General features: G+C 49.5%; 1 protein-coding gene across 2 annotated transcripts in view; it reads left to right on the top strand.

The window, feature by feature from the left end:
• The first annotated feature begins 747 nt into the window (after positions 1 to 747).
• Positions 748 to 18,005, top strand: part of PLCG2 (phospholipase C gamma 2) — a 232,807-nt gene continuing 215,549 nt past the window's right edge. For both annotated transcript variants that reach the window (XM_077451313.1, XM_077451297.1), the window contains exon 1: positions 748 to 1,024. The gene's annotated coding sequence lies outside the window, so the exon portion shown is untranslated. The remainder of the gene's footprint in view (positions 1,025 to 18,005) is intronic.

Below are 18,005 nucleotides of genomic sequence, written 5' to 3'. Positions count from 1 at the left end.
TTTTATTAATTCTATTACCTTTTGTACCTCCTCCCTTTAGAATGTAAGCTCTACAAGCCGAGCCCTCCTGTCCCTTCTGTATTGTACTGTAATTGTGTTGCCCCCCCCCCCCCCTCTATATTGTAAAGTGCTGCGTAAACTGTTGGCGCTATATAAATCATGCATAATAAGGATAATAATAATAATTATTAATTTGTTCTGTTCCATTTTTTTTGGATGCGGTATTCTTTATTTCGGATAATTCGTAAATTCGGATAAATTCGTATTCGTTACGTTCAGCCAAATATGAAAGGAAATTAGAATACCTTTTTTATATAGTTACCTAATTTTTAATAGTTTGTTATTTTTAGTTAGTAGTTCTTTTGACTTTTCGGATTTTCTTTCTTATTTTCGGATTTTTGAATTTTGAATTTTTTCGACTTTCCGAACTGCGATCATAACGACTGCCCCGAATAAAATAAAATAAACAAATGAAACAAAAATAAACAAATTTTTCGGCAGTGCACATGTCTAGCCAGAACCCCCCCCCCCCCCGGACTTCGTGCTTGCTCCAAGCCAATGATTCCGAATGAATTGAATCCAATGAATGAAGAAGGCAGCCAATCATCTAGGATTTTCGGTAGCAGAGGTCAGCAGTGGTGCTGTATCCATGACCCAGGAAGGGTGCCTGCGCCTTTAAGAGCTCATTATCTATGCGGCGGTTGCGTCACTGCACACATGTGTAAAGAGATATAACAGGAAGGACTGCGCTCCCTATATAACCTCGGCACACCGATGTGCCTCTGACACTTCCTCGTCTCTAAACCACCTCCTTCTCCACTCGCTGCATTCTTCCCCATTGCTGGAAACTTTTCGCACTCTCGCCTTTATCTCTACTTTTTGTACTTTTTTTGGCTTTTTTTGTTGTTGTTGTGTTTCTCCTGTGGGTGGGAGAAGTGGACGGGCTGCTGACAGCGATGGAGGAGTTGTAGGTGTCACCTGAGCAGAGATGACAGGAGGGAGCCGGGGAAACCTGTACAACCAGGTAAGTCCCGCACCGGTCACCGGGCACCTGTCATCAGCATTTCACGCTGTGGGCGAAACTTTAAAAAAAAAGGGGGGGGGAGGGGGTCATAGGGGCTCATAGAGCGTGAACTTCTGCTGCCAAAATATTCAACTTGTTATACCGCTTAACACCTTACCTGCTGCAACTCTGCAGAACTTTTCAATCTCTTGTGCTAATGACACCAACAACATAAAATATAACAAAACAACACAAACACTCTATATACAAAGTGTCGCTCGCTCTCTCGAGTATTCTTTACATTTTTCTTTGGCAAAGAATTTTTATTTCATTTCAAGCGGAGAAAAAATAAAACTCAATCAGTTTACAGATTCAGCGGTCAAGAAGTAATGAATGTTCAGCGATACAGGCAATATAATACTGGTGGTGGGGGGGGGGGGGTGGTAATTCCAAGGTGCAAGAGTAGGTAGAGTGGTATTAAACACAGAAGCAAACATTTATTATATTGCAGTTTTCCCGTTCTTAGATGTGATGGCTGCATGGCCCCAATAGGGTGTCAGGGTATGGGGCTAGGGGAAGGGGGGGGGGGATAGAGATCAAGGTATTGGGTTAGGGGAGGAGTCTGTGTATTGGTTTAAGGGGATAGGGGTTGGGGTATTAGGTTAGGGGGATAGGGTGTTGAGATATTGAGTTGAGGGGACGGGGGGTTGGAGGTCAAGGTATTGGGTTAGAGGGTAGGGGAGAGGTTTGGGTATTAGGTTAAACGGTGAGGGGATAGGGGTGGGGGTATTAGGTTAGGGGGATAGAGTGTTGAGATATTGGGTTGAGGGAACAGGGGGTGGAGGTCAAGGTATTGGGTTAGAGGGTAGGGGAGGGGTCTGGGTATTGAGTTAAGGGGATAGGGGTTGGGGTATTAGGTTAGGGGGATAGGGTGTTGGGATATTGGGTTGAGGTGACAGGGGGTAGAGGTCAAGGTATTGGGTTAGAGGTTAGGGGAGGGGTCTGGGTATTGGGTTACGGGGATAGGAGTTGGGGTATTAGGTTAGGGGGATAGGGTGTTGAGATATTGGGTTGAGGGGACGGGGGGCGGAGGTCAAGGTATTGGGTTAGAGGGTAGGGGAGAGGTTTGGGTATTAGGTTAAGCGGTGAGGGGATAGGGGTGGGGATGTTAGGTTAGGGGGATAGGGTGTTGGGATATTGGGTTGAGGGGACAGGGGGTGGAGGTCAAGGTATTGGGTTAGAGGTTAGGGGAGGGGTCTGGTTAATGGGTTAAGGAGATAGGGGTTGGGGTATTATGGGTTGGGATATTAGGTTAGGGGGATAGGGTGTTGGGATATTGGGTTGAGGGGAGGGGGGGTGGAGGTCAAGGTATTGGGTTAGAGGGAAGGAGAGAGGTTTGGGTATTAGGTTAAGCGGTGAGGAGATAGGGGTTGAGGTATTAGGTTAGGGGGATAGGGTGTTGGGATATTGGGTTGAGGTGACGGGGGGTGGAGGTCAAGGTATTGGGTTAGAGAGTGGGGGAGGGGTCTGGGTATTGGGTTAAGGGGTTGGGGGTATTAGGTTAGGGGGATAGAATGTGTAGAGATATTGGGTTGGGGGGACAGGGGGTGGAGGTCAAGATATTGAGTTAGAGGGTAGGGGAGGGGTCTGGGTATTGGGTTAAGGGGTGAGGGCATAGGGGTTGGGGTATTAGGTTAGGGGGATAGGGTGTTGAGATATTGAGTTGAGGGGGTGGGGGGTGGGGGTTGGTGGAGGTCAAGGTATTGGGTTAGAGAGGAGGGGTCTGGGTATTGGTTTAAGGAGGAATAGTGTGCCTTCATTGGTATTAGTGAGAAGAAAAAGCCGACTTGTTGTTATCAGTGGAAGGAATAGTGCCCCATCATTGGTGTAAGTGGGAGGAACAAAGCCCCCTTGTTGGTATCAGTGGGAGGAATAGTGCCCCATTGTTGGGATCAGTGAGAGGAAGAGTGCCCCATTGGGTGTCATTGGAATAAATGGTGCCCCATTGTTGGTATCAGTGGGAGGAACAGTGCCCCATCATTTGTATAAATGGGAGGAATACTGCCCAAGTGTTGGTGTCAGTGGGAGGAATAGTGCCCCATTGTTGGTGTCAGTGGAAAGAATAGTGTCTTATCTTTGGTATCGGTGGAAGAAATGGCGCCTTGTCATCTGTGTCAATGGTGGGAATAGTACCCCAAGGCAAGCCACTGGTCTTATGTACCCACCAAGTACCTTTCCTGATAATAAGTTGGCCAAAACCAGCCAAAAGTTTGCTTTGTAAGCTAATGGACAGGAAAAGGATTCACTTAGATGGATTTATGTGCACAGCAGAGGAGAGATCATGCTGGAGGTCACCAAGGCCATAATGGTTATTAGTAGATCAAGAATTGTGCAGAAGGTGGGGCAGCGATCAAAGTCTACAGAACCGCCGGCAAAATAAGAAGAGTCTTCACCCTCGTATGCTGTAGAAATAGTAATGGAGTCACAAGACTTACTTCCTATACGCAAGTTTTTCCTATTTAGCTGAAGTTGCTTTTTAATTTTTGTTGAAGGAACCGGGATCTACAATGCAGTCTTATCATTTATGAGCTAAAGCTATTTATGGATGAGCTACACAAGGGATTTGATACTCTCTTTTGATGGAGATATTTACTCACTGGCTGTCCCCTCAGTAGGCTACATAAGAGACCTCTAACAATGTAATCGTGATACTACATTTGCTAGGAATAGCAATTGATTACTACAGAGATTGAGCACATGGCTTCCTATGGAGTAAGCCACACGAATAGCATGTAGTAGCATCTTGTAGCGATCTACGACATCTTCGATGTACCCAACTCAAGCGTTGTGTGCCAATGGAAGGTTGCTCGCTACTTGTGTAGCTTACTCTATAGGAAGCCATTTCTTCTATCTGTTTCTGTGTCCAGTTACTACTCTTGTAGCACTCCCTTCACTCTACAGGCAAATGAGGAACCTCCAGGGTCCACTTTAGGGTCAGACCTTTGACAATAATGGAGTAATGTGTACAGATTGGTGTCAGTTGCTTTTTAGAGTTTATTAGCTCTTCTAAAACACCTGGTTGAGAGGGTTAGGGCACAGGACACCATCATGAACAACATGGCGGACTCGAGAACAAGAACAAAAAGTACCTACAGCCTTCCCAGGAGGAGAGCCGTGAGGCCAACCCGACCACCTACGAACCCAGCTCCTGGTTTCAAAGTAATGGATGGTCCAGCTACTGATTCCTTGGGGAGAGGTCAGCATACTTTAGTTGAGGACCACGCTTTACCCAGCTTCTCCAGTACCCCACTTAGGCTGAGGTTTCTCCATGGTGCTTGGATACCCTTACTCAACATTCTAGGCTTCAATGCCAGGGCTCTTTCTAAACACATGGTCACATTGTGTAGGCTGCAGGTCCAAGTGGATCAGATTTACCACTGCATCCCTCCTACAGGGAGGAAGCCCAGGGTAAGATGCCTTCCTGAGGTCACGGGCAAATATTTATACCTTCTACCAGCCTGCACCACTGGCAATAAGCCGTTTGGGAGACATAAAGAGTCAAAACTCAAGGTCATTGTAGCCTCCTCCACTATTACCAGGGAGGCTCCTCAGCAGAAGGCAAAAGGAAACAATAACCAGAGCTTCAGAGAGACCCACAAGAAGTTAGACATTTCTGAACTGGTCCCAAGCTCCAAACAGGTCTCCCTCCATTGTGAGCATGCCAGGTGCTGTTGGTGTTTAGATGGAACCAGAACAAATAAAAGGGCCATACACTGGGGTCACTTTCTTCAGCAAACTTTATTAAACAAGCAGCACATCTCACATGCCTATCAAACAAGGCAGGGCGGACTACAACCAGGCATAACTCAATTTAAAGCTGAAGTTTAAGTATGGCAATTTTTACGTAGTTACCTTGGTCCAGCTTGGGCCTGGAAGCTAGTAGGGATTACTATAGTAGCAGTGGTTCCTACAGTGATTTCCAGCTTCCACAGGGATCCCACAGGTATGGTATGTACCAGTGATTCTCAACCAGGGTTCCTTCAGCATTGGGCCATTTCTGCCTCTCTGATAAGTTCCCACTGACACCATTGATCTTTTTAGCCATCTGTAAGGAGGTAATTCTTCCCAATGACCACAAGTGTAAGGACCATTCTTCCCACTGACCATCACACTAATGTATCATGAGTTGTAGATTACTAATTTTTAGCAGGGATTCCCTGAGACCGGAGAACTATTTCAAAGGTTCCTCTGTTCTGAAAAGGTTGAGAAAGGCCGGTATGTACAGTATATACATATACACACTTTTACCCCCTTTCCTGCCCAGGCCAATTTTTTTGACAATTGCGCGGTCATGCAACACTGTATTCATATGACATTTTCATTATTTTGTCCACACAAATAGAACTTTCTTTTGGTGGTATTTGATCACCTCTGCGGTTTTTATTTTTGCTAAACAAATAAAAAAAGACAAACATTTTGAAAAAAGAAAAAGGTTTTCTTTGTTTCTATTATAACATTTTGTAAATAAGTAAGTTTTCTCCTTCACTGATGGCCACTAATGAGGCTGCACTGATATGCAACACTGATGCGCACTGATAGGTGGTACTGATATGCAGCACTGATGGGCACTGATGAGGCTGCACTGATGAGGTGGCACTAATATGCAACACTTATGGGCACTGATATGCAGCACTGATGAGCACTGATAGGTGGTACTGATGGGCACTTATAGCAGGCACTGATGGGAAATGATAGGCAGCACTGATATGCACCACTGATGGGAACTGATAAGATAACAGGCAGGATGTAATGGGTGGGATGTAATGGGCGGGCGGGATGTAATGGGTGGGATGTAATGGGCTGGCGGGATGTAATGGGCAGGCGGGATGTAATGGGTGGGATGTAATGGGCTGGCGGGATGTAATGGGTGGGATGTAATGGGCTGCCGGGATGTAATGGGCTGGCAGGATGTTATGGGTGGGATGTAATGGGCGGGCGGGATGTAATGGGTGGGATGTAATGGGCGGGCGGGATGTAATGGGTGGGATGTAATGGGCTGGTGGGATGTAATGGGTGGGATGTAATGAGCGGGTGGGATGTAACGGGCAGGCGGGATGTAATGGGTGGGATGTAATGGGCGGGCGGGATGTAATGGGTGGGATGTAATGGGCTGGCGGGATGTAATGGATGGGATGTAATGGGCTGGCGGGATGTAATGCGTGGGATGTAATGGGCTGGCAGGATGTAATGCATGGGATGTAATGAGCGGGCCGGATGTAATGGGCGGGATGTAATGGGTGGGATGTAATGGGCGAGTGGGATGTAATGTGTGGGATGTAATGGGCGGGTGGGATGTAATGGGTGGGATGTAATGGGCGGGCGGGATGTAATGGGTGGGATGTAATGGGCGGGCGGGATGTAATGGGTGGGATGTAATGGGCGGGCGGGATGTAATGGGTGGGATGTAATGGGCAGGCGGGATGTAATGGGTGGGATGTAATGGGCGGGCGGGATGTAATGCGTGGGATGTAATGGACGGGCGGGATGTAATGCGTGGGATGTAATGGGCGGGCGGGATGTAATGGGCGGGCGGGATGTAATGGGGGGATATAATGGGCTGGCAGGATGTAATGGGTGGGATGTAATGGGCTGGCGGGATGTAATGGGTGGGATGTAATGAGCGGTGGGATGTAATGGGCAGGCGGGATATAATGGCTGGGATGTAATGGGCGGTGCGGGATGTAATGGGTGGGATGTAATGGGCTGGCGGGATGTAATGGGTGAGATGTAATGGGCGGGCGGGATGTAATGGGTGGGATGTAATGGGCGGGCGGGATGTAATGGGTGGGATGTAATGGGCTGGCGGGATGTAATGCGTGGGATGTAATGGGCGGGCGGGATGTAATGTGTGGGATGTAATGGGCTGACAGGATGTAATGGGTGGGATGTAATGGGCGGGCAGGATGTAATGGGTGGGATGTAATGGATGGGATGTAATGGGCGGGATGTAATGGGCGGGAGGGATGTAATGGGTGGGATGTAATGGACGGGATGTAATGGGTGGGATATAATGGGCGGGCGGGATGTAATGGGTGGGATGTAATGGGCGGGCGGGATGTAATGGGTGGGGTGTAATGGGTGGGATGTAATTGGCGGGATGTAATGGGTGGAATGTAATGGGTGGGATGTAATGGGCTGGCGTGATGTAATGGATGGGATGTAATGGGCTGGTGGGATGTAATGGGCGGGCGGGATGTAATGGGTGGGATATAATGGGCTGGCGGGATGTAATGGGTGGGATGTAATGGGCATGCGGGATGTAATGGGCGGGATGTAATAGGTGGGATGTAATGGGCTGGCGGGATGTAATGGGTGGGATGTAATGGGCGGGATGTAATGGGCGGGCGGGATGTAATGGGCGGAATGTAATGGGCGGGATGTAATGGGCGGGCGGGATGTAATGGGCGGAATGTAATGGGCGGGATGTAATGGGTGAGATGTAATGGGCGGACAGGATGTAATGAGTGGGATGTAATGGGCGGGCGGGATGTAATGGGGGAGATGTAATGGGTGGGCGGGATGTGATGGGTGGGATGTAATGGGCAGAATGTAATGGGCGGGATGTAATGGGTGAGATGTAATGAGTGGGATGTAATGGGCGGGCGGGATGTAATGGGGGAGATGTAATGGGTGGGCGGGATGTAATGGGTGGGATGTAATGGGTGGGTGGGATGTAATGGTTGGGATGTAATGGGTGGGATGTAATGGGCGGGTGGGATGTAATGGGTGGGATGTAATGGGCGGGCGGGATGTAATGGGTGGGATGTAATGGGCGGGTGGGATGTAATGGTTGGGATGTAATGGGCGGGATGTAATGGGTGGGATGTAATGGGCGGGATGTAATGGGCGGGCGGGATGTAATGGGGGAGATGTAATGGGCGGACGGGATGTATTGGGCGGGTGGGATGTAATGGGTGGGTGGGATGTAATGGTTGGGATGTAATGGGTGGGATGTAATGGGTGGGATGTAATGGGCGGAATGTAATGGGCGGGCGGGATGTAATGGGGGAGATGTTAAGGAGCGGACGGGATGTATTGGGCGGGTGGGATGTAATGGTTGGGATGTAATGGGGGAGATGTAATGGGCTGGCGGGATGTAATGGGCGGGTGGGATGTAATGGTTTGGATGTAATGGGCGGGATGTAATGGGCGGGATGTAATGGGTGGGATGTAATGGGCGGGATGTAATGGGTGGGATGTAATGGGCGGGATGTAATGGGCGGGCGGGATGTAATGGGGGGGATTTAATGGGCGGACGGGATGTATTGGGCGGGTGGGATGTAATGGTTGGGATGTAATGGGGGAGATGTAATGGTTGGGATGTAATTGGGCAGATGTAATGGGCGGGTGGGATGTAATGGTTGGGATGTAATGGGGGAGATGTAATGGGGGAGATGTAATGGGGGGAGATGTAATGGGGGAGATGTAATGGGCGGGCGGGATGTAATGGGGGAGATGTAATGGGCGGGCAGGATGTAATGGGGGAGATGTAATGGGCGGGCGGGATGTAATGGGTGGGATGTAATGGGCGGGTGGGATGTAATGGTTGGGATGTAATGGGCGGGATGTAATGGGTGGGATGTAATGGGCGGGATGTAATGGGCGGGATGTAATGGGCGGGATGTAATGGGCGGGCGGGATGTAATGGGGGAGATGTAATGGGCGGACGGGATGTATTGGGCAGGGATGTAATGGGTGGGTGGGATGTAATGGTTGGGATGTAATGGGTGGGATGTAATGGGTGGGATGTAATGGGCGGGATGTAATGGGCGGGCGGGATGTAATGGGGGGAGATGTAATGGGCGGACGGGATGTATTGGGCGGGTGGGATGTAATGGTTGGGATGTAATGGGGGAGATGTAATGGGCTGGCGGGATGTAATGGGCGGGATGTAATGGGTGGGATGTAATGGGCGGGATGTAATGGGTGGGATGTAATGGGTGGGATGTAATGGGCGGGCGGGATGTAATGGGGGAGATGTAATGGGCGGACGGGATGTATTGGGCGGGTGGGATGTAATGGTTGGGATGTAATGGGGGAGATGTAATGGTTGGGATGTAATGGGGGAGATGTAATGGGCGGGTGGGATGTAATGGTTGGGATGTAATGGGGGTGATGTAATGGGCGGGTGGGATGTAATGGGTGGGATGTAATGGGGGAGATGTAATGGGGGAGATGTAATGGGCGGGCGGGATGTAATGGGGGAGATGTAATGGGCGGGTGGGATGTAATGGGTGGGATGTAATGGGGGAGATGTAATGGGGGAGATGTAATGGGCGGGCGGGATGTAATGGGGGAGATGTAATGGGCGGGTGGGATGTATTGGGCGGGTGGGATGTAATGGTTGGGATGTAATGGGGGAGATGTAATGGTTGGGATGTAATGGGGGAGATGTAATGGGCGGGTGGGATGTAATGGTTGGGATGTAATGGGGGTGATGTAATGGGGGAGATGTAATGGGCGGGCGGGATGTAATGGGGGAGATGTAATGGGCGGGCGGGATGTAATGGGGGAGATGTAATGGGCGGACGGGATGTATTGGGCGGGTGGGATGTAATGGTTGGGATGTAATGGGGGAGATGTAATGGGCGGGTGGGATGTAATGGTTGGGATGTAATGGGGGTGATGTAATGGGCGGGTTGGATGTAATGGGTGGGATGTAATGGGGGAGATGTAATGGGGGAGATGTAATGGGCGGGCGGGATGTAATGGGGGAGATGTAATGGGCGGGTGGGATGTAATGGGTGGGATGTAATGGGGGAGATGTAATGGGGGAGATGTAATGGGCGGGCGGGATGTAATGGGGGAGATGTAATGGGCGGGCGGGATGTAATGGGGGAGATGTAATGGGCGGACGGGATGTATTGGGCGGGTGGGATGTAATGGGTGGGTGGGATGTAATGGTTGGGATGTAATGGGTGGGATGTAATGGGTGGGATGTAATGGGTGGGATGTAATGGGCGGAATGTAATGGGCGGGCGGGATGTAATGGGGGAGATGTTAAGGAGCGGACGGGATGTATTGGGCGGGTGGGATGTAATGGTTGGGATGTAATGGGGGAGATGTAATGGGCTGGCGGGATGTAATGGGCGGGTGGGATGTAATGGTTTGGATGTAATGGTTTGGATGTAATGGGCGGGATGTAATGGGTGGGATGTAATGGGCGGGATGTAATGGGTGGGATGTAATGGGCGGGATGTAATGGGCGGGCGGGATGTAATGGGGGAGATGTAATGGGCGGGCGGGATGTAATGGGGGAGATGTAATGGGCGGGCGGGATGTAATGGGCGGGTGGGATGTAATGGTTTGGATGTAATGGGCGGGATGTAATGGGGGAGATGTAATGGGCTGGCGGGATGTAATGGGCGGGTGGGTTGTAATGGTTTGGATGTAATGGGCGGGATGTAATGGGGGAGATGTAATGGGCTGGCGGGATGTAATGGGCGGGTGGGATGTAATGGTTTGGATGTAATGGGCGGGATGTAATGGGCGGGATGTAATGGGTGGGATGTAATGGGCGGGATGTAATGGGTGGGATGTAATGGGCGGGATGTAATGGGCGGGCGGGATGTAATGGGGGAGATGTAATGGGCGGACGGGATGTATTGGGCGGGTGGGATGTAATGGTTGGGATGTAATGGGGGAGATGTAATGGTTGGGATGTAATTGGGCAGATGTAATGGGCGGGTGGGATGTAATGGTTGGGATGTAATGGGGGAGATGTAATGGGGGAGATGTAATGGGGGGAGATGTAATGGGGGAGATGTAATGGGCGGGCGGGATGTAATGGGGGAGATGTAATGGGCGGGCAGGATGTAATGGGGGAGATGTAATGGGCGGGCGGGATGTAATGGGTGGGATGTAATGGGCGGGTGGGATGTAATGGTTGGGATGTAATGGGCGGGATGTAATGGGTGGGATGTAATGGGCGGGATGTAATGGGCGGGATGTAATGGGTGGGATGTAATGGGTGGGATGTAATGGGCGGGATGTAATGGGCGGGCGGGATGTAATGGGGGAGATGTAATGGGCGGACGGGATGTATTGGGCAGGGATGTAATGGGTGGGTGGGATGTAATGGTTGGGATGTAATGGGTGGGATGTAATGGGTGGGATGTAATGGGCGGGATGTAATGGGCGGGCGGGATGTAATGGGGGGAGATGTAATGGGCGGACGGGATGTATTGGGCGGGTGGGATGTAATGGTTGGGATGTAATGGGGGAGATGTAATGGGCTGGCGGGATGTAATGGGCGGGTGGGATGTAATGGTTGGGATGTAATGGGCGGGATGTAATGGGTGGGATGTAATGGGCGGGCGGGATGTAATGGGGGAGATGTAATGGGCGGGCGGGATGTAATGGGGGAGATGTAATGGGCGGGCGGGATGTAATGGGGGAGATGTAATGGGCGGGCGGGATGTAATGGGGGAGATGTAATGGGCGGGTGGGATGTAATGGGTGGGATGTAATGGGGGAGATGTAATGGGGGAGATGTAATGGGCGGGCGGGATGTAATGGGGGAGATGTAATGGGCGGGCGGGATGTAATGTGGGAGATGTAATGGGCGGGCGGGATGTAATGGGGGAGATGTAATGGGCGGGCGGGATGTAATGGGGGAGATGTAATGGGCGGGTGGGATGTAATGGGTGGGATGTAATGGGGGAGATGTAATGGGGGAGATGTAATGGGCGGGCGGGATGTAATGGGGGAGATGTAATGGGCGGGTGGGATGTAATGGTTGGGATTTAATGGGGGAGATGTAATGGTTGGGATGTAATGGGGGAGATGTAATGGGCGGGATGTAATGGGCGGGTGGGATGTAATGGTTGGGTGTAATGGGGGAGATGTAATGGTTGGGATGTAATGGGGGAGATGTAATGGGGGAGATGTAATGGGTGGGATGTAATGGTTGGGATGTAATGGGTGGGATGTAATAGTTGGGATGTAATGGGCGGGATGTATTGGGCGGGTGGGATGTAATGGGGGAGATGTAATGGGCGGGATGTAATGGGCGGGTGGGATGTAATGGTTGGGATGTAATGGGTGGGATGTAATAGTTGGGATGTAATGGGCGGGATGTATTGGGCGGGTGGGATGTAATGGGGGAGATGTAATGGGCGGGATGTAATGGGCGGGTGGGATGTAATGGTTGGGATGTAATGGGCGGGATGTGATTAATTAGTACAGCTTTTATCCCAAGATAAATCAGAAGGGAAAGACTGCGCATGCATGAAAACGAAAGACTACAATACAAATACAATACAATACATGACGTGACTTCTGAAGTTGCATTCTGTGGTATGAGAATTTTCCTACGATGAGTGAGCTCTTCATTTTCGATATCAGACGATCGTTCAGCCGATCTTCTCATCCTGTGTGCGATGCTTTGTGTTGCAGTTGATAAAACCCGTGACTTATGACACATTACAGCAATGAATGGGAAGGTGTGAACCGCTGTGCCGTGTGTTTGTCCGCCGTTGTTTTCAATACTTTACTGCTAAAAACCCACAAACCCATCTAAAGGTGTAACGCTACGAAGGTCGGCTTCACACCGACGGCATATTTTGTGCTGTTTTGCTTTTTTGCAGATTTGCACTACAATCCATTTAACATGGTTTCCTATGGAACACGTTCTGTAGTGCAAATCTGGAAAAAGCACTAAAAAAAATGCATAGGTGTGAATCAAGCCTAAGACTAGGGTTGTCACCTGTCCGGGATTCACCCAGACGGTTCGGGTTTGGAATCATGCATCCGGGTTTCAGCCCGCCCGAAACCCGGACACATTATTCAGACCGGACTATGGCTTTGCAGCAGGGTTGCTGGCGGCAGTTGTGTAAGCTGAGAGTGTCTCTTTCACACTACTCAAAGCCAGGACTAACAATTCCCCCCTCCCCCACACATAGATGGGAGAGGAGATTGACTCCTCTTCCTCCCGCTCCTACCCCTCTGTGTCTGCCCACACTTCAATCCCCGGGCGCTGTGCCTCAGAAAAGGAACGTGGTGGCAGGAAATTCGAAGTCCAGCAGCCGCAGATACATCTGGATGAGAGCTGCTGACTGCCAAGGGGTGAGTGAGCTCACCATCCATCCCTGTCTGTGACTGAAGTCTCCCCCCTTCTCTCTCCCGCCTCTGAGTGAGTACATGAAGGTAAATCAGGGTTCCCAGAGCACCCCTTACATCAGAGTTCCTCTTTACACCAGAGGCCACAGTGTTTCCCCTTACGTCAGAGTCCTCTCCGTATATCAGAGTTCTCAGTGTTTCCCCTTAAATCAGGGTTCCCAGAGCATCCCATATGTCAGAGTCCCCAGAGTTCTGCCTTACATCTGCGAGTTCAGATGTAAAAGGGGAACTCTGTGGGCTCTGATGTAAAGCGGGACTCTTGTTATTAACTTCATATGATTAGAAATGTTATTTAATTGCAAAATCTATGTATAGTTTATACTATAAAAAAATAATTGCTGTGCTGCTGAAGTGTTCGGGTTTAAAGGGGTTGTAAAGGTTCGTGTTTTTTTCACTTTAATACATCCTATGCATTAAGGTGAAAAAACACCTGGCAGTCACCGGCCCCCCAGCGCCCCCCGCTTTACTTATCTGAACCCCTTCATTCAGTCGGCGGGGGACGCGCTGTCTCTCTCTGTCCACGGGCTCCCGGTTCTCGATCAGATAGATTGATAGCAGTGCAGCCATTGGCTCCCGCTGCTGTCAATCAAATCCAATGACGCGAGCGCCAGGGGGGGCCTCTATAGGTGCTGAATGCTTGACTCGGGAGCGCGCCCGCAGGGTTACCCTCCCCCCCCCCCGGGAGAGCTCTTCTCCAAGGGGGTTATCTGATGCGGGGAGGAGCCTCGAGAGCCACCAGGGGACCCCAGAAGACGAGGATCGGGGCCACTCCGTGCAAAACGAGCTGCACAGTGGAGGTAAGTATGATATGTTTGTTATTTAAAAAAAAATAAAAAATTACCCTTTCAATCACTTTAAGAAAAGGTGGCAACCCTCCCCGAGACCTCAGTGCTAAAGAGGTTCGTTGGGTTTGGGAAGGCTCACATTGAGGGGTCTGTAAATTTATCTTGTTTAACCTCTTGGTGTCCGCGCTATAGCCGAACGACGGCCACGGCGCGGACTTGAATTTCAGGGAGGCCGTCCTATGATGGCCTCCCCTTTGCATGCACCACGCACACCCCGGCGTGCATTGTGATCACTGAGTCACCGAGACTCAGCTGATCACAGATCCGAGTAAGGGGCCGGTCCCGGCCCCTTACCACATGATCAGCTTTCAGACAATGACAGCTGATCACATGATGTAAACAAAAGCTCGGTAATCTTTTTTTTTTTTTTCTCTTCACGCTGACAGCATCACCGGCTTATGTGCAAGGGACATCGGTCCCGAAGAGGATGGAGGCACATCTGCCTCACCCGTGCCAATCAGTACCCTTTGCCATTGCCACCTGCCAGTGCCCACAGTGCCCACCAGTGCCACCTATCAATGCTCACATGTGCCATCTATCAATGCCCACAAATACCGTGATGCCAATCAGTACCTCATCAGTGACACCTAGCAGTGCTGCCTATCAGTGTAACCTACCAGTGCCGATCAGTGCCCATCACTGCCACCTATCAGTGCCCATCACTGCCAGCTATTAGTGTCACCTCTCAGTGCCCACCAGTACCGCCTATTAGTGCCCACCAGTGCTGCCTTTTCGGTGCTCATCAGTGCAGCCCATCGGTGCTCATCAGTGCAGCCAATCAGTGCCGCCCATCAGTGCCCATCAGTTCAGCCCATCGGTGCCCATCAGTTCAGCCCATCAGTGCCCATGAGTGCAGCCCATCGGTGCCCATCAGTGCAGCCAATTAGTGCTCATCAGTGCAGCCTATCAGTGCCCATCAGTTCAGCCCATCGGTGCCCATGAGTGCAGCCCATCGGTGCCCATGAGTGCAGCCCATCGTGCCCATCAGTGCAGCCAATCAGTGCTCATCAGTGCAGCCCATCAGTGCCCGTCAGTGCAGCCCATCGGTGCCCATCAGTGCAGCCAATCAGTGCCCATCAGTGCAGCCTATCTGTGCCCATCAGTGCAGCCTCACCAGCGTACATCAATGAAGAAGAAAAATTACCTGTTTGCAAAATATTATAACAAAATATAATTTTTTTTTTTTTAAAAAATGTATTCGGTCTTTTTATTTTTTTTTAACAAAAAATAAAAACCGCAGAGGTGATCAAATACCTCCAAAAGAAATCTCTATTTGTGGGGAAAAAAATGATAAACATGTCCTATGGTTGCAATGTTGTATGACCGCGCAATTGTCATTGAAAGTGCGAGAGCGCTGAAAGCTGAGAATTGGCCTGGGCAGGAGGGGGGGGGGGGGAATTAAGTGCCCGGTAAGCAAGTGGTTAAACTGCAAGAGTCAATATGATTGGTTGCTTTTCTGCTTCTTCTTCAGACCTTGCAGATCTCTAAATATAATGAAGTAAAACTGCACATAATTAGTATGAAAATCAGATAACCCTTGGACTTTTACAAAAGAGGAAGTGTTGCCTGCGAGTGTCACCTGGACACGCCCCTTTTACAGCTGCTTTGAATAATTCTCGTTTTTTTTTTGTTTGTTTTTTTCTTGATGTAGAAACCTTGGAAGACTTCTGTTATCTCAGCGGGAAAATGAAAGTCTTTTTTTTTTTTTTCTGATTTTCAGCTTTCTATTTTACAGAGATGGTATTTCCCAGTGTGTGCTATTTAAATTCTCCCCCCCCTTGTTCCGGAGTGGTGGCGGCTGACTTAGTGACCTTATTTACGTTTAAAAGTTGAACCTGTCCTGTTATACCGCTGTATGGTCTTGGCCACCGTGCCGCAGCTCAGTTTCAGGGTCTTGGCAATCTTCTTATAGCCTAGGCCATCTTTATGTAGAGCGACAATTCTTTTTTTTTCAGATCCTCAGAGAGTTCTTTGCCATGAGGTGCCATGTTGGACTTCCAGTGACCAGTATGAGAGAGTGAGAGCGATAACACCAAATTTAACACACCTGCTCCCCAGTCACACCTGAGACCTTGTGACACTACCGAGTCACGTGACACCGGGGGGAGGGAAAATGGCTAATTGGGCCCAATTTGGACATTTTCTCTTAGGGGTGTACTGACTTTTGTTGCCAGCGGTTTAGACATTAATGGCTGTGTGTTGAGTTATTTTGAGGGGACAGGAAATTTACACCGTTATACAAGCTGTACACTCACTACTTTACATTGTAGACAAGTGTAATTTCTTCAGTGTTGTCACATGAAAAGAGAGAAGAAAAGATTTACACAAATGTGAGGGGTGTACTCACTTTTGTGAGATACTGTATACTGGAATTTTTTTAACATTTTATACTACTAATGGCTTCCGATCAGCGACTTATAATGGGATAGAAATAGTGCGGTGGACAATCTGACACTAACTGACGCTGGGTGGGAACTGACTGATTGCTACTGACATCACCAGTGACATTAATACAGTGATCAGTGCTAATACTATACACTGTCACTGTACTAATGACATTAGCTGGGAAGGGGTTAACATCTCGGGTAATCAAGGGGTTAAATGCATGCTAAAGTGTGTAATATGTGCTGCTTTTTACTAAAGATCTCTTACTTTCTTCTCCCGGCTTTGCAGGGAGAAGAAACAGAGATCATTTCCCTCTGTACAGTTGTACAGTCGATCATCAGGTCCTGGCCATGAATCATTGGACGGGACTTGCTGACAAACTGGTTCTGTAGCCAATGACAGCTCGGGTTTCCCCGGGTTTCGTGCCCGGACCAAGAAGAATCCTCCGATGTACAGATACGTGACCCTGCCTGTACAAGCTGCCCCTCTGCAGTAAAAGCGCTGCGGACAGTTTGGCAAGAGGTTGAAGTATCTGCAGATACATTTTCTTTAAATAACATACCAGTTCACCTTGTACCAAAACGCGTAATATCATTTCTGTTTGCTCATCAACAGGATTCCCTGAAATGAGGAAGTTGCTGGCTACATATGAGATGGCACATGCAGGCTTTGGTCTTATCTCTACTTTTGCAGAGATAGTGTTGTCAGTAGTATTTTGAAATAAAACTTGTTCTCTCTTTTTTTTTTAACCCTCTTAAACAGCCTTTCTCAACCTTTTTACACCAGAGGAAAAATAATTTCCAGGTATTGGGGAACTCAAAAAACAGTTCTCTGGGGGGGGGGGGGCTGTGAGAAGAACGGCCCCTTATGGGGGGGGTCTGTGAGAAGAATGGCCCCTTATGGGGCGTCTATGAGAAGAACGGCCCCTTATGGTGGGGTCTTTTTGTGGTAAGGGAGTGCTGGACTTTTGTGATGATTTGTTGTAAATTTTTATGTGTTGTTTGGTCCTAGAGAGACTGCTCTCCAACCACTGTGTAGTCCTGCTGGACCTCTGGAAAAGATTACTAAAGTCAGTACCCTAGTACAATGCCTGCTCTCCTTGTACATCATAGCCTTCTCCTCATCTGGGAGTGTCTAGTTACCATCTGTGCCGACCCGGCTCCTCCTTGACGAAGGAGGAGCAGGGCTTGACAAAGAAGCAGGGCGACTCTGAAACGCGTAGCCACGTCCCCTTCCAGCTTCCTGCGCTGGCGTCACTTCCACTGGGCTCGTCTCTGCGCTCCACAGCTCCTGACTGCTTCCTGCTTCCTGTATGCTGAAGCTTTCTGTTCAAATCAGCAGCTTTCTATTCCACCCTTTCACCTTCCTAATTGCCCTGATTAACTGTGGGTGCAGAGTTTTCAGCTGCAGAGGATACTTTTGAGACACTACTCCAGGAAGAGTCGTTACCCTAGCACAACTCCTGCTTTCCTAGTATATCATAGCCTTCTCCTCATCTGGGAGTGTCTAGTTACCATTTGTGCTGACCCAGCTTCTCCTCCCCTCCTTGACGAAGGAGGAGCAGGGCTTGACAAAGAAACAGGGCGACTCTG

Source organism: Lithobates pipiens, unplaced genomic scaffold (assembly GCF_037356315.1).
Source record: "Lithobates pipiens isolate NorthernLeopardFrog02 unplaced genomic scaffold, aLitPip1_a1.2 Scaffold_10, whole genome shotgun sequence".
Classification (NCBI taxonomy): Eukaryota; Metazoa; Chordata; class Amphibia; order Anura; family Ranidae; genus Lithobates; species Lithobates pipiens.
Note: the sequence above shows the minus strand (reverse complement) of the source record. Positions and strands in the feature narration are given on the sequence as shown.